Here is a 15,402-nt window from a genome sequence, read left to right on the forward strand (position 1 = left end):
GACAGAGGAAGGGAGGACGAGATGTATGCTCTGGGCAGTGGGGAGTGAGGAGATACAGTATGCCCGCTGAGCTCTGAAAATAAACGCAATCACATTAATGCAAAGATCCAGGAAGACAATAAAGACATCTGAGGTGCCCACAGTGGGCCTGGTGCTGCGACAAAGCTAAATCCTCTCCATTGACTTCTGCCTTGATTATAGTGCAGGTCACTGGGCATGGTGGTCAGTCTGCCTGGGGGAGGTACAAGGCGGCAGATTCCTTTCCTGGCCAAACAGTGTTGGCAAAGACGAATGCTTTGCCTAGGAATGCAAAGACTGTGTGGACCTAAGGCCAAAGTGGAAATAATCGGGAGTCCTAAGAGAAGACTAAGTGGAAGGTGTAGGAGATATTTTTGAGGCGCTAAGCCATGATGGATCATATATGTAGGGGATGGAAATCTTCCTGGATCCCACCATCGCTGATGGGATTGGTACTTCCAAAGTATCTTTGAAAAGCCGGGGCTGGAGAAATAGCTAAGTGGCTAAGAGCACTGTCTGCTCTTTCAGCGGTTTCAGGTTCAATTCCCAGCATCCACATGGTAACTTACAACTGTCTATAACGCCAAGTTCAAGAGATCCAAGGCCTTCTGCTGGCCTCCACAGACACCAGACATGTCTGTGGTAGATGATGTCCATGAAGGCAAAACACCCAAACACATAAAAAAATTAAATTTAAAACTTAAACAAAGCAGACAAATTGCCCTACTTGGGGCTCTAGGGAAAGGTGGTTTGCACAATAGTAGAAGACTGGGTGTCGCTGGTCCATTCCTTTCCTTTGGGGATTAGGAGTTCTGCTCCCAGGGTGGTTAGCAGGTGATTCTGGCCTCATTGCGCTGCAGAAGGGCAGCATGAAGCCAGGGGCTCACATCATCACTGAACAGGGGGAGACGTGGGTCTTGGAGGCTGTTCTTTAAGACCGACGAACATTAGAAGAGAAGGAAATGTGCACATATGGGAGGTGCTGCCGGTGGGAGCCTCAAAAAGGGATCTCAGAGTCTTTTCATTGTCTTATTAAAAAGATTTCATCCACTTGATCCCATTTTGCCACAGGGGATATGCCCAACAATCTAGGCAGGTAGAGAATGGCAGAAGTGTCAGATAAATCAATGCTGAAAATGACTTCTCCTTTAAGTAACAAACACTGGAGGAAAGACTAGTAGAAAATGTGGAATCTTTCTTTCTCTCCCGCCTCCTGATTCAATTAGAATCATGTGCTGAACGTAAACTTTTTTTTTTTAACTGATGAGAACCAAAAGCAACAGAAAACAAAATCGTGGCCTATAAAATTTAAGGGACTTTTTCTGTCACAGTGGCTGAGGCCCAAAGCCACCTTTCTTCTCAGGGACAGCACCTCTGTCTTCCCTGGCAGACCCACTCCAAGGGCTGCCTCCTCTCCACTTTGGACTGTGACTTAACCCCTGAAGCGTGAGACATAACGAAGTCTTACAGAGTCTGCTTCATCCTCAGAGAAGGATTCTTCCTTCGGTGTCTCCAGCTTAACTCAGCATTGGACTTGTGGAAAAGAGTTTTTTGTTTGTTTGTTTGTTTTGTTTTTAATGTGGACCAGAGGAACCAGCAGGATTAGATCACCTGAAAATTCGAATAATTCTTGCCTAGCACAGACCTACTGAATCAGAAATTGGAGGTGGAGCCTAACCCTCTGGGTTGTAGCAATTTGTCCTAAGAAGTTCTACTACAGCGGGTTTGAAAACTGTTGTGGATGTTTTCTGTCCAACCATCACAGAGGTAACGAACTAACTCTGCCATACCACTCCCAACCCCCTTCCCTAGGATGACGAGTGGAGGTCAAGCCAAGGACCTGGCAAACCCTTCCCAGACAACCCAGAGAGTCTGGGAAGGCTGCCTTATGGCTTTGCCTTGATGAGGTCTCTTATCGTTTCCCTAATTTTCCCGCCCCCACTTTTTGGAGCGGGAGGTTGCCCCGCTTTTATTAATTGTGATTTTTGTTTTTACTTACTTATCTGGCAGGGTTTTGTGTTTTTGTTTTTTTGTTTTCTTTTTTTTTTTTCAGAATGAAAAAGACACTGAGAGGTGGGTGTTAGAAAAAGGCTGAGGGAGGATAGACTGGTGGCCATAGAGTTGTGCTGACCAGAGGAAGGGTCTAAGGTGAAGCTAAGCAGGATAGAAGGCACCCCGCGAGTGGGGGAAAGCATTTTCGGTGTGGGCAAGGGAACAAAGTTGGAAGGACCGAATGAGTCTAACGCGGAGCAAAGAAAGTAGGCGTTAAGGGGGAAATTGTCCTAGAGTTTAGGGGGTCTGTGTGTGCATGTGTGTGTGTTTTCCCCCAGTTTCCTTTCCAAGACTTTTTCTTTGCTCCCTTTCGCTCCTCCCCCTCCTCCCCGCCTCCTCGGCTCCCCTCCCCTCCCCGAGCGGTAATGGGAGGCTCCTAGGCAGGAGAAGCAAAAGAAGGAATTGTTTGCAAGTTCAGTCATCCAAAAAAGCGTCTTCCATATGGAGGGATTGGGTGCGCTGGGCGCGGCGTCTCCTGCCTTGTCCTCCTGCTGCCGCTGCTGCCACCACGGCTCCCGCTTCCTGCAGCGGGGATCCTGAGCTGGGTTTCGCTGGTGTCAGCTCCGGCCGCGCTCACACACGCTCGCACCTCGTACCCGCCGTGGCCACACAAGCCTTTCCTTCTCGGCGTGCAACTTCTGGGTCTCGGGCTCCTTTGTTGCTCCAGCTGCCGCTACTCTCCCTTGGTGTGTGTCCCCGTGTGTCACCGCTCTGTGCGAGTGTGTCGGTGCTGCGCGGGGCCGTGTGGCCCTCTCCGCGCCGCCACGCGGGACCCGGAACCCCGGCCCCCTCTTCCCAGGCTCCGACCGCTGGAGAGGTGAGTCATGTCACTGAAGTTTGTTTTCTTTTCATAAAAAGTTGTGTTTATTTGTTGGTTTGGGGATTGGAGGCGTGTGGGAGGCGGCCGCCCGCCTCACGATGCGGTCGGCTCCTGCGAGCGCTGCTGCCCCGCGCGGGCTCCGAGCGCAGGGCTGCGGCTCCCACTGGGGCTCCGGGTCGGGACTCCTAGTGTTTGACTGGGATTCGGGCTTGGGCTCAGTTGAGGCTCCGGGTGTTCTGCTGGGACTCAGATGGGGTTTGGATCCCTGGGCTGGGGCTCGACCACTGAGCTGGGGCTCGGACTCTGGGGCTCAGAGCGCTGAGCTGGGCTTGGGTTTGAGCTTCGATTGCTGATCTGGGCTCCGAGTGGGGCTCCGGGCGCTCAACTGGCTCCAGCTAGTGTTAGGGCCTGACGCTGCACGAAGTTCCCGGGGCCGCCGCTGCTCGTGCTCCGCTGCCCGGCTCCGGGCCGCCGCGCCTCCCTCTCTAGCCCGGTTTGGATGATTTTGCTCCCCCGGTTTCCGGAAGCTGCTCCGGTGGTAGGAGTGCGCGGACATCTTCCCAAACTTACCCCGAAGGCTGACACTGTGCCCCGGCTGCCCAGCCAGGCGAAGGGAACAAGTCTACCCCCAACACCCATTTGCCTCTTTGGGAGGAGAGTTAACACCAGCGTTTTAAAAGGAAAAACTATTTCTAAATAAGGGACCGAAGAAGACCCAAAAGCTAAACTGCCCCCAAAGAATCCCCTTGACTGGACGGTGGGTCGGGGATACTGAATTGGCGTCTAGAAGTGTTTGTGGGGCTGAAGGATCAGCAAGATCTGTGTGTGTGTGTGTGTGCTCCACTGGGATTGTGTTCTGGAGATTTTGTTTCTGGCTTTGGAAGGGCCTGTCTGTTAGTTTTCTAGGTGAAAAAGAGATGTGGGGAGTGGGAGGCAGGCAGACCTGAGGCGTAGGGAACTAAAGAAGCGTTGGAGGTGATTTTTCTGACATGTGGCGATGACCCAGGCCCAATCTCTTGAAACAAGTGTTGTGCTCCTGTAGAGATGTGGCAGCTAGGTCTAAGAATATGCAAACCACGTAGCAGCGATCCCAAACAGGCACTTTCTGGGTGTGGTGAGGTGTTCTGGGCTCCCTAGTCCTTCCCTGCAAGTTTTTTGAACTGTAGTTACCTCTTACTGGATTAAGTGACACGAATATTCTGTTTCAGGCCGGTGTTGCCAGCACATTTATCACCTAGCTTTTTGTTGTACAGATTTTTGTAAGCATGGACCTTTAATGAATGTAGCTTTAAGAATTCTTGAGTATGTAAACACTTCTGAGCTATTCTACCACTGGGTGCTAATTCTAAGCAAGCAGCCCAAAGCTGCTGTGATTTGCTTTTTTTTTTTTCTTTCGTCCTTTTTTTTTGATAGCTTTGGTTTGGCCAATAGTATCTTCATTTTCTCAAGAATAGTGTGGAAAACATGTAAAAGATCCTGTTGAAGCAACATGAGGGGCTCAGATGCCCTTCCATCTGGATGGCCTGATTCTTGAGCTTTTAAAGTGGCTCAGGGCAAGAGGTTGGCCATTTTGAGGTGTGTAACAGGTTTCCCAGGAGTACTCTGAGGTCTTATAATTGGCCCTTTTTAATGGTCTCATAATTGAGACCCAGGAGGTTCCCATGGTGATCTTGAAGCACTCTCGGGTCAGCGGGACAGGGTTTGAGGTGGAAACAGCAATAGAGTTATGATTTCCCGACTTGATGAGTTTTTGGAGCGAGTTTATGCAAAGAGAAAAAAATAAAAGAAGTTATAGCTCTCTCACTGTGCCTGGTGGCTGATGCTGCCAGCCCGTGTAGAGAATGAGGATCTGTCCCTTCAGGAACTGGTTAGAGGCTGCCTATACCCATGAAATCCAAGGACTGAGATGTCAGACACTGCCCTTTGACCCACTTTTATGACATCTCAGAGGTACCAGCGCTACAACTAACTTTCACTGGGGAGTGGGGGGCAAATCGTGGGCAGCTGGAAGTGGATGTTGGCAGAGTCCAGGATGGGCAAGTTCTTTGACCACATCTGGGGAGGAAGAGTCTAGGTGGATACCTTGAGAGGAACCTGTTTAGCTGCTAGCGGTTGGCCAATTCAAGATAAAGGGTGTAATTTATGTCCCTTTCCATCCTCCAAATGAGTCCAGAGATTTTACTGTCTTTGAAGTGTTTTTTTCAGTGGCATGAGATCCCTGCTCTCTTCAGAGGCCTCTCAGTGGTTTCCATGGCCTGATGTGAATAGGAGATTATTCATGAAGTAATTCTGTTGACTTCCTCACGGGCTCCTGGGGTTTAAGAAAAGAGGGCAAGAAGTGAGCCCAAGGATCATAGTATTCCAAGGGCCCTGGGGGGTCTGGGTTCAAATTTCAGCAGTCACGGATACGCTTAATGACTTAGGGTTTTGTCGGTGTCTTTCCAACAACAGCTGAAGAACCGACTGCACTAGGTAATTACCGCCTACTATTTTCTGGTCTCTGAATAAGAAAGAGTTGACCAGGCTTCAAAAGATGTCATTATACGTTGGGAGTTTGCTTTCATTCCTTCACACTCCATGCTCCCTTGTCTTTTGGGGAAGAGAATGGAAATGGGAGAGAGAGAAAGGAAGGAGATATGCTTCCATTTTGAAAACTACATGTCGTTTAGCATAGGTAATTTCTTGTCACTTCTACACTTACCACATATTGATGGTGCATCAGACACCAGGCTGGGAGCCTCCTCCTCCCAGGAGAGTCAGTTTTCTTCATCAAAGAGCAGCTCCCCTCAGTTTTTGCTGATTATATAAACATCTACTACTACTTGCAAAAATGTTTTGATAACTACCCGTAGTCCCATCCAATGGCCAACGTCTCACTTTTCCTTTGCGCATCTGCGCTTCCCACGACTGTGAAGAAAGTGTCGACAGTTGTGCTCAGACATCCCTGGAGTGTCTTTACAGCGTGACCAAAGACTCACAGAGAGAGCATCTATCTCACCACATTGCTGTTGCTGGAATAAATTGATTAATGAATAAATGTTGAGGGAATCAATCAAATCCTAACTGTGCTCTCCCTAGCCTGGAATGTGTCTAGAACTAGTAAGCTGGGCTCAAGTATTTGGAGTAGGCGAGATGGTAGAACATGTTTGGTTTGCATCTAGAAATCCATGCTTACAGCAGCTTGCCTAAAGAGGAATTTTGCCTTTGGGTCCTTCAGGGTTGGTACGAGTGGGGAGGTAGGATTCGGGGGGGGGGGGCGGTTTATAAGGATGTCTCAGGTGGTAATGTGTTTCACACAGGAGTCCTGAAACTCCAGGCACACTGCCCCCAGCTGCCGCCCTCAGTCCCTGCATCTGTCAGCTTTGCTTCCTTCTTCACTCTCACCCCATCCCCCTTGCTCTTTCTTTGGCTATGCTGCCAGCCCTTCTTCATTCCCACTGCCACCATGATTGACACCACCTCACCATTACCCATCGTGTATTCTCTCTCACCTGCCACTCAGCCTTTTCTGTGTCCTCCATCCCACTCTGTGGTGCTAAAACCTTCTGCTCTGGTTGACCACATACAGCTGCCCATTGATTTCTGATGAGCTTATTCCCTGTCTCCTACCCTGCCATCCCGGGGCTGCATCCTTATGAAGCACGAGCTCTGCTTATCTATTTTTAAGAAGTACTTTATGAATGTTAATGAAAGTGTACTACTGGATGCAAAGATAATGGTTTTGTAAAATATAATCATTGTTCTTTGTTGCTCATCTGTTCTAGCAGGAGGTACGTAACTGGGAAATTAAAGAGGCCTATGATCTTAGGGGGAAAAAAACGTTGTTCTTCTCTTTCCTTATCCATAAAATGAATTAATAAGGGATTGCTGAGGTTTATAGCACTGCACTTATAAACAGCAAGGACTCCAGAACTGTGTTTGTTCCCATTGTTTGCAGGGTGAAACAGCTCTCTTTGTCTTCAGTCTGGAAATAGACTTGTTAGACTCCATGACCCATGAAGTCTTGTCAACATCCGCCTGAGGGAAGCAGGGAGGAAGCAGAAGGCACAGGTGAGGTCTTCTGCTCCTTGTCTTCCCTCTCTGGCCTGGCAAGTCAGCTGTTCCTTCGTGTTCTGTTACCACCGAGACGGCAGTGTTTCGCATCCCTTAGTTCTGGAAGGGTCCGACTTTGAACGGAAGGTAAATTTCGGGTTCTTCCTAGCAGCTTATACACTCTTGTGGGCAAAGCTTGTGGCGGCCATGTGAACCCCCTTTCCCAAGGCAACCCCTGCCAGATATGTTGGAGACGGATTATTAAGCAAGAGATTTGGAGTCTGTGCTGGCTGTGGAAAAGTCCTGCGTAGGTTTGGGTGAGGAATGCAGAGTGTTTATGTCTCTGTCAGTGGTATCACAGTGGATGCCTTGTGGTCTGATGTACCAGGCATTGTTTATCCCACCAAAAACCAGAGGGATTCTGCTTCTTACTGTCTTCTAAAATATAGCTAGGGAATAACTTCTCTCTTCCTAATGACGAATTTGGCCTTATCTTCAAAGGAGGCCTTTGAAGTTTGGGACAGGATTATTGGGCAGAGAGAAGAAATTATAGCGATAACGCACAGTGAATTCATTCCGGTTGCCAGAGAGCATGTTGAGAAAGCAACAGAGAGTGCAGGGTAAGCAGTCCTGATGAAAAATAACCCCAAAGAAGCCAAACGCTGAGAAGTATGGCCAGAGAGCATCGTTCTTCTCAACTGAGTTTGCGCGATGTTAGGCAAGTTGAAGGTGAGGAAGTGTGGCCAGGCCGGCGCCTCCTTCCTTTCATTGGCCTTTGATTGCATACATGCTCTGCCCCCAGCATCATGGCATGAGTTTTGCCAACTTTCTTCAAGGGTCCATTTCTAGTGTTTGCTGGGAGAGTCCATAGCATCCAGCAGTCCATTGCTAGCTGGAAGGGAAATGCAGAGCAAACCCTGATGCTAATGCATCAGCTAAGAAGTACTTCCTGAACCACGGGAGACAAAAACTCAGATTGAGTGAGTCAAAGCCTGGGGCCAGCAGTCCGGCAGTCCAGAATGTTCTTTCATGTCTGCCTGTATGAGTTGTTCTCTAGTTTCTCCCTGAAAATCATCTTTCCCTCTGGGTGACTAAGCACGCTGGAGACATGGGATACCAAAGTATTTCTGTTTGCATTTTTAAAAAGGGTTTCTGAATTGAAAACAGAATCTCTTGAGTCTGGGTCTTGAATATGTTTTTAGGATCAGTCACTGAATATTTTTCAGGGGGAAAGGAATAATTAGATGATTTTGTTACTCTCTCAACTCCATCAGATTTTCTCTTGAGAATTAGAGAAATGTTCAATGTGGTGGTGTACACCTTTAATCTCAGCACTAGGGAAGTAGAGACAGGAGGATTGCTGTGAACTTGAGGCCAGGCTGGTCTATATAGAGACACCCTAAAGAAAGACGGGGTGTGGGGGAGAAACATGTGCCTGAATTTAGCATTTTGCTTGCCGGTCACATTTGCTCCCATGCGTATATCTGGAAATATAAACATCTGCAGTAGGTTTACATGACTCTGAAGTCCATCTCAGAGTAGGAGGCAAGGGAGATAGATGTATTTTAAGGGCAACCAAGTCACGGAGCTTCCCAGTTACCTCCAAACCTCCTGGGTTTCTGACAGCTGGCCATCACACAGGATGGGAGGTGAAGATGGTTGAAGATGGCTGGTCTTTGGAATCCCCCACCCAGAAAAGACTAGACATAGATTCCAGAAGAAAGCCCCACCACCACTTTCCCTGGCTCTGCCAATAGTTAGATTAGTCTAAGCCAAGCCCCTTTACCAGCCCATGCTTACCTAACATTATAATCCCAGAGGTTTATTAGGTATGGGTCACAGCTAATTGAAGAGGAAAATTGGGGGTTCTGGGTTTATTGGTTTTCCATGAAAGCCAAGGCTGCCCTTAATTATCTCACAAATCGCCTCTCCCACGTGATCCTCTTTCTGAAGTGACTGTCATCTTCCAGCAGTTTTCCATAGCCGCGCTCAAGGGAGACCGATGCGTTAACACGTCAGTTAGCACAGTGCCTCCTTTTGCAAATGCAGCCGCATAAAGTCCTGGCTGTTCACAGCCGTTTACCTCTGTCAGTATGAAAGGATGCTTTGTAGCGGGCCAATATACTTGTACACTTATTTGTTGCCTGACAACTTGGAGCTAGATTCCATTGTATCACCACATAGGCAGGTCTGCAACCCTTCCTTCAGACCCTAAGACCCCTGGTGGTCTGCCATCTGTAAGACCGCGTCAGCCCAGGTGACAGCCCAGTCAGGTGATTTTTCTTCTATAGGCTTCTGTTGCAGACATAGAGGCTGGGACAGCAGCCCGGCTCTCACCCTGCTGGACTGTGGCAACTTGCCAGCTAGTTCCACTGGGTGGTCTTTGACAATAAAAGAAAGGGCTTGGGGGAGTTTAGCTCTCCTCCCCAAAGGGGAACAACAAGGTGCCTTTCTATAGGTGGGCTTTACATGGGCGGCCAATCCCCTTGTCACAGACACACCACCCGGGTCTTGAATGTGGGAGAAAAAAATCCAGAGGCTTGTCTGAAGGTGGCATTGTATGGCGCTCGTTTGTGATGCCCCGATTTTACAAACGAAGCCTTGTGCTTAGGTACAAGTGTGTGAGGACACACGAGCAGCAGGTACCCTTCACGAAACAAAGATTTCATCCTCACTTCTCAGAGAAGCAAACCCCACAAGGCTTCCTACTCCACCACTCAGGGGGGCAGCCACGGACAACGGGAAGGAGAGGCAGAAGCGACTTGCCTGGGCCTTTGCACAGTGCCTGCGCCTTTTCCAGAGATGGACAATTACAGTCGTTTACAGAACACCCACTGTGTGCCGGATCTCGAGTCCAGCACGACCTGATCCATGTAGCCTTCCAGCAGTCCTGTGAAGATGGCCCTCACCACTGCGCTCTGCAGATAAGGGTACAGAAGCCTAAATAAGTAGAGTGACTTGTTTCTGGTCTCTGGGCTGGTAAGTGGCAGAGCCAAGATGTCATTACAGTCCGCTAACTCTGAAACTCTCGTTTTCAAAGAAGTAAAGCAGCAAATACACTCCTCCCCAAAGCAAAGCCCCTTGACTTAGAGAACTGTTTTCTTTCGTAACTAACTGCACGTAAGGGGCAGGTGAGATCCTTTATGAGACTTGTCCTAAGTGCCCTCAGTATAAAGCTCAGACCCAGATGGAGGGTGCATGCATCAGCACTAAGGATGCTGTGCTCTGTGGCACAACCATGTTGGATTTTTGTAAGCCGTGGTGAGAGTCACAACCACACTGGGTTTCGTCTCAGACCATGAGACTTGCCCCTCCCCTGGGACACTGTCTGAATCACCTGGATCTAGGCTCCGCTTAAGTGCCAGATGAATCCATTTGCACCTAGAATCTTTGCAAGTCTAATCAAGCAGGTCCTCCACTCCCTCAGTGGGGTGAGGGGAGAGCTGTTTGGCCTAGTAGACACTTCGGTCAGGAGAAGTGGGAGCTTGTATAGAAAAATACCCCGGGGAAGGAAGTAGCAGCCTTGACAGACAGGTAACTGACAGGGAGAAGCTTCCTTGAAGGCAAATATTCAGCAGGCAGCCAGCAGAAAGGACTGGACAGGCAGTTACCTGCAGGAGCGCTAAACACCCCACTCCCTTCAGGCTTCGGATTGTGCTAGAAGTTTTGGTACAGAGGATGTGTGTGTAGTTAGGTGCTCCCCCGCCTGCAGCTTTTGGTGGGTGGAGGTGTGAGACATAGGTGTATGTGTGTATGGATATTTGTGTGAATGTGTCAGTCACGGTGTAAGTGGGAAGGGCAGGGGACAGCGTAGGGTGCTGGCGTTAATCTTCTAGTTTGTAAAAGCAGGATATTTCTGTTTTCCTCTGCTATGGACACCAGCCCATGCGGCCACACTGAGCTTTACCTGGGCTTTTGTCAGTTCAGGTCCTCACCCTGGTGTGGCGAGCAGTCTGCTTTATGAGTTCCCTCCCCGATGCCAGCAGCTGCGTATGCTCCCAGTTTTTCTTAAACAAACAAGGGAAGCCTGAAGTCACGATATTCTGGCTGTGGAGAGACATGGGATGCCTGGGTTTGCAATACAGAGGTGCGATGAAGTAGTGGCTGCCTCGTCTCCATCCTTGTGTATGCAGTGACCTGGCACAGGGGACACAGGTAGAAAACATTCTACTGGCAACTGAAAAGCTCAAGCTGTCACAGCTGTGCTCACCAACCCTGAGTTCAAAGATAAGAAATTCCAGAGCATTAGCTAGATGTTGGGCTGGACTCAAGGGCGAGCTTGCTTTCCTTTGTAAGATTCTGAATAGGAGGTCGTTTGATCAACAGAAACTCTCTTGGGTCCTTCCAGGCCTCTGCTCTGTCCCTCCCTTTGGGAAAAGACCGTGAATGGTCTCAGCGTCCATAGGAGTTGGATTGGAAAAGAACCCTTGGAACAGAATTCGAGTCAGGATCTTTCTTTGCTAAAGAAAGGAATAGGCATTAGAAGGTCTATGCTGTGGGGAAATACTTTGCAGGAGGGTCGGGAACTTAGGTGTGTGTCATCCTAACTCAGGGGAACCTGCCTAGGTTCAACCTGCCTTTGCCAATTGCTGGTGTGCAACCCTGTCCAGGGTACCTGAACACTGTGATACTAGTTTCTTTCTTTCTTTCTTTCTTTCTTTCTTTCTTTCTTCCTTCCTTCCTTCCTTCCTTCCTTCTTTCCTTCCTTTCTTTCTTTCTCAATATCCCTGGCTGTCCTGAACTTACTCTGTAGACTGGACTGGCCCTGAACTCACAGAGATCTGCCTGCCTCTGCCTCCTATGTGCTGGGATTAAAGGCGTGCCCCACCATTCTTTTCTTCCCAAACCAACCAAATATGACAACTGTTTATAGAGCATTTACAATCTATTGTGATCCGGAGATGATCTGTATGTATATGGGAGAATTAAATTAGATGCAAACCCTATGTACGCTATTTTATGTAAAGGACTTGAACCTCCACCAATTTGGACATTCTTAGGTAGATGCTGGAGCCAATCCCAGGGATGTCAAGAGATAATTATACTTATCCATAGACCCGCACAGGCAATGCTTTCTGGGGTATGTGTATATGGGAACACGCAGAAGAGGGGCGCTGTGGAGTTCTAGTGAAGGAGTGAGTTAGTGTGCCTGTCTTAGAGAAGCCTGAAAATGGTGGACAACGGAGCAGTGTCTCCTCAAGGGGCAGATTTGGGGAACATTCATAGGTGAGCCAGCTGTTCTGTCTCATGTCCCCTCCGCCCTTTCTTCTTCACACACTTCAGTAGAGTTCACGGAACATCTCCTTTTTGCACTGCACACCTGCCCGGGAGGCACAGAGAAGCTGTGCACTGTATTTCCTGGGTTTTGACAAACATAAGATGCCCCATGTCTAGCATTGCAGAATCACACAGACTCGTGGCTCGCACCTGATCACCTGACCGTTCCTCCCTCCTTCCTCCAGCTGCCTGGTCGCCGCACTGACCCCGGCACTGTTCACAGTATCACCCAGCAGGTGGCCGGGATCACCCAGGCAGGCTTCACTCACTTTCCAGTGTTCTGTTTAAAACACGGCTTTCTCTGTTTGCGCTTTACGTGCATAACCAGCTAGGGAAGTAGAGGTTGGCAAAGCAGGGGCTTCAAACCCTTTGCTGACTCCCTCCTGATCAGAGCCCTGTGGCGCCGCAGTGAGACCTCTTTAACTCCCTGTCCTCTTCCTGGCCTTGCCTGACTGTGGTGCTACTGGAGTTTAGCCCAGCCTGGTGCACTATCAGGAGCTGCCTGTGTTTGGGTTCCACATCTGGAGTATCAGCTAGGCGGATCTTCCTGGACCATTTGTAAACATACGGGCAGGAGGCGTACATGGCGCTGTTTGTTTTACTTTGGAGCTGTGAGCGAGTGTGTGGAAGTGCTAGCCCCCCCCCCCCCCCCCCCCCCGGGCAGGTAGCTGGAGCGCCCTTGTACACTAGCATGTGGGGACAGGCCATAGGACCCTAAGCCTCAGTGATGTCTGTGCTCAGCTCTGAGAGTGATGGAGTCTTGTGGCCTGTTTTGTGGTCATTATAGAGGAAGCCCAACCACAACATACAAAGATCCAACGAAACTGAGAAACTTTTTCCACCGAAAGGTACTTGGTTCTTGCCAGCCTTGAAAACTGGAAATCTCAAGGAGTTCACAGGAGCAGAAACCTAGTATTTTTTAGGTACTCAGCGTTCACTGTAATCACAGGGGCTCACTGGGGAAGAGGTGATGAGGACAGATTTGACACTGGGAGGCATTCCTCCAACTCCACACTAGCTCTGAACCACATTTAAAGGAAAGAAGGGCTATGCGAATAGGAGACCATACCGTCATCTAGAACAGGCTGACAAGGTTAAGAATGAGACGATGTATTCAGAAGACCGAGATCCAAGGCTGGGAACAAGCATTTGAACCCAGACCCCAGCTCCATTCCTGTTCTGAGTGAACAGAGACCTGAAACAGGGTGGTACCTTCTCACATTGAAAGATGTCAGCCAGATGTGTCAGATTCGGAGCAATGGGGAATAAAACTCATAGGGGCCTTGGGATGTCAGCCTTTAGGGGGAAGTTCCATGCTGATGATCCAGCCTATCCACCCCTCCACTGTCTTCCTCCATCCAGCCCACTCTTCAATCTATAACCTGACCAGTGGACACTTACGGATGGCTTAGGGCTGCCACGCCATTGTTCTGACTCCCATGGAATGCACACTGGTCCAGGTTTGCTCCTGGGACCGTAGGAGCTAATGCAATACAGCGTGTGGCCAGCACTCCTCAGTCAAGTTGCCCTTGCTATGATTATACCCTAGGAGTGGAGCCCCCTGGTTTGTCTTGGCTGTCTGGAACTCGGGAGGCCAGCACAAGGACTACTGACCATGCAGAAGAAACCTTGGCCTTTGCCACAGTTTACCTGGGCAGGCGGAGGAAAGGGGTCAGCTGGTATGGGTGAACGTAGGGCCTGTGTCCTTTACAGAATACAGTCTTCAATTCCGGGCCACCTTGTCCACACTCTGTATCTTTTCTCCCAAGGGGAGAAGTAGAAACCCTGAGCGGAACTGGGCATAGCTTCGATAGGTGCACCAAGTGGTAGTGCCTACAAGAAAGGACTGCCTTTTGTGAACAAAAAAAAAAGGGGGGGGGCTGGAGAAATGGCTCAGTGGTTAAGAGCATTGCCTGCTCATCCAAAGGGCCTGAGTTCAATTCCCGGCAACCACATGGTGGCTCACAACCATCTGTAATGACGTCTGGTGCCCTCTTCTGGCCTGCAGATATGCACACAGATAGAATATTGTATGCATAATAAATAAATAAAATATTAAAAAAAAAGACTGCGATCTGACAGAGCATTTGGTTTCTATTCTGATATTGGTGGGTTGGGAGTTTCTCAGAAAATCTGATTATAAATACCCTATGCTGATCCTTTTAAAAATTGCCTTTAGTGGAAGTCACAGTGAGGCCTTCTGAGACCTCTCGATGGTCCCCTGTGGTCAGGGGTACGAGGAGGCAAAGGGTGGGTCTTGCTCCAAGTAGGGTTATTGGTGAAAGGACAGCTCTGGTGTGGTCTGGGTCTTCTCCGATATGTTGTCTCTAGAGCAATTGTAGAACTGTGGCTTGGTTCCCAGTTTACTCCCCTACACGCACCCCTCTCCAGAAAAAAATCGAGCCTCCAGGGCGGGTGGAACAGGGAGGTTCCTTAATAATTAAGTCCTGTACGCTTTGAAAATCAGGAAGTGAAAAGGACATGCGTGGCCAATTGAAACGGAATCCTAGGCAGGCAGAACTAATCTTTCCCACACTAGAAATTAACCAAAATGCTAGTGCTAATGTCCCTGGAATGGGTAGGGGGAGGGGGCCAGAGAGACGTTGATCACTGTATTTCAGCCAACAAGGAACATGTGTCCCTGTGGTGCGGGCTTGGACCTGGCTTCCCTGCATGAAGAATACCACCCACTAAAACTCATGACGCCCATTGTGGCCTCACTCCATAGGAGCTCTGAGGTTTCACACTGAGCTGTGACCACTTATGCTGGTGTCCCAGGAGGCTTCCTACAGCACAGCACATTCCTCCCCAAGCTGTCACCACGGTGGCCAGCAGAGTAGCCGTCTTCTTGGCCAGATATTTATTGAGTCCTGTGTCCCCATCCCTCAAGACACTTACATCTCAGCTTCTGGAGATTTCTGAATCAAAGCAAGAGTTGACTGCACTCTGAACTGTGGCATCCACATCTCTTCTCAGAAGCCCACTAGACTCCAACTACATCTCTATCAGTGTCTTACAACTGTGACAGAATAAGGAGGAAATCACTTTAAAAGCAGGAAAGATTGGGGGTATTGTTTGTTGCTTTCGTTTGTTTGTTTTTAGTTTCCTAAGTTTTAGATCCTGATCAATTGTCTCCATAGCTTTGGGCCTGTGCTGAGGTGATGTGGAGAGCATGTCCTGGAGAAAGGCTCCTTACTTCATGG

At 49.1% G+C, this 15,402-nt stretch overlaps 1 protein-coding gene across 6 annotated transcripts in view; it reads left to right on the plus strand.

The window, feature by feature from the left end:
* The first annotated feature begins 2,491 nt into the window (after positions 1–2,491).
* The window catches only part of Boc (BOC cell adhesion associated, oncogene regulated), a 73,566-nt gene continuing 60,655 nt past the window's right edge, over positions 2,492–15,402 (plus strand). For 4 of the 6 annotated variants that reach the window (XM_041673413.1, XM_041673417.1, XM_041673416.1 and 1 more), the window contains exons 1-2: positions 2,492–2,887; positions 6,828–7,069. The gene's annotated coding sequence lies outside the window, so the exon portion shown is untranslated. The remainder of the gene's footprint in view (positions 2,888–6,827; positions 7,070–15,402) is intronic. The other 2 variants (XM_041673414.1, XM_041673415.1) reach the window with 2 other exon arrangements.

The sequence above is a fragment of the Microtus oregoni genome, unplaced genomic scaffold (genome assembly GCF_018167655.1).
Source record: "Microtus oregoni isolate MIOR12 unplaced genomic scaffold, Mior012 000023F_ref0000262, whole genome shotgun sequence".
Taxonomy (NCBI): domain Eukaryota; kingdom Metazoa; phylum Chordata; class Mammalia; order Rodentia; family Cricetidae; genus Microtus; species Microtus oregoni.